This window comes from Balaenoptera ricei, chromosome 3 (genome assembly GCF_028023285.1).
Source record: "Balaenoptera ricei isolate mBalRic1 chromosome 3, mBalRic1.hap2, whole genome shotgun sequence".
NCBI lineage: Eukaryota > Metazoa > Chordata > Mammalia > Artiodactyla > Balaenopteridae > Balaenoptera > Balaenoptera ricei.
Window position 1 is genome coordinate 26,051,298 of NC_082641.1, and position 1,317 is coordinate 26,052,614.

Genomic DNA, 1,317 nt, shown 5'->3' on the forward strand with positions numbered 1-1,317 from the left:
ACCACAACCCTCAAGAAACTGAGGCTCAGAAAGGTTAGTCACTTGTCCGAGTTCCCCAGCTGGTAAGTGTTAGAGGAAAGATTCTAATCCTGACCTGTCACATTCCAGAGCCCATGTTCTTTCCACTTAGCCACCAGTTACTCTTCTCAGTGAAGGGTCCTTGGTGCAGTCTCTGGTGTGGACAGATAGTCACTCCTGTGGAAATTCCTGATGGGTGTTACAAGGCCGGGTTGGATTTGACTAGTGTTGGTAATAGGAGTCAAGACATTTCAGGGATCCCAGATACTTCTTGGCCTAGAGACTCCATGTGCAGCAGACAGGCAGACTCTCACAGTTCCATGGACAAAAACTGGGGTTCCAAGGAGACATTCACCTTTCTGTGGTGTGAATGTGTAGGTACCCACAGGCACTGAATCACACATCATGCAATCCCACCAGAGGGCTATACAGTCCTGGGATATGCACCTACTCAAATACGCTCACCATCTTCACACACACACACACACACACACACACCACTCAGGATGTTGAGGCAGGTGATGGAAAGAAGGGCTCTGGCTAGGTCATATGAGGCTGGATGTGGTCGCATGACACTGGCCAGCAGACAACCATCGTGAGATGCTAAAGATGCTTCCACTGCCACTGCGGTGGTCACCTTGGGCAGCAGGGGGTGGGCGGGCAGCCACACAGAAGGGTAGGCAGTGTCCAATCACACCCACTTGATACAGCAGCAAACCCAGCAGCAAGAGCGAGCCTGAGGCAACCAGAGCAATGCCTACTGACAACATGGCAACCAGTGGCCAAGCAGAGGAAGTGGCCAGGCCAGCCAGCACCAGGATGGTGACCAGTAGACAAGGCCACCAAGCAGCACCATGAGGGCATCATTACCTCCCCAGCTGTGCAGCTGACACATGCAGTTCATGTCCTGCTCAGCTGAGCTCATCAGCTGCTTAACCAGAACCAGAGGAGCCAGCAGACAGAGCACAGTGCCAACTACCAGCTGCTACTTGCTCAAGCAGCTGCTGGTGGGGGAGAGCAGCGCCATGCGGGCCACAAGGCCTTCAGTAAGAGTGATAGCTCTTTCTCAGGAAGGTAGTCCACCTCTGAAGCCCAGAAGGTTCATGGACAAATGCAGAACTAGTATCAAGATATGCCCATCCTATGTCTCAGGGCCCCAGGTTTTCCCAGCCAGCACCCTGGCTTTGGCATAACAAAGCAGAACACTGGGTGATCATTCAAATGTCTCTGAAGCCCTGCAACTCTATTAGATCTTCAGCCTGTTGAATAGCTCTCTGTTTTCACTACAGGAAATAAGGG

General features: G+C 52.2%; 1 pseudogene; it reads right to left on the minus strand.

The window, feature by feature from the left end:
* Positions 1 to 563: 563 nt before the first annotated feature.
* LOC132363552 (transmembrane protein 125-like) lies at positions 564 to 1,045 on the minus strand (annotated as a pseudogene).
* Positions 1,046 to 1,317: the final 272 nt, after the last annotated feature.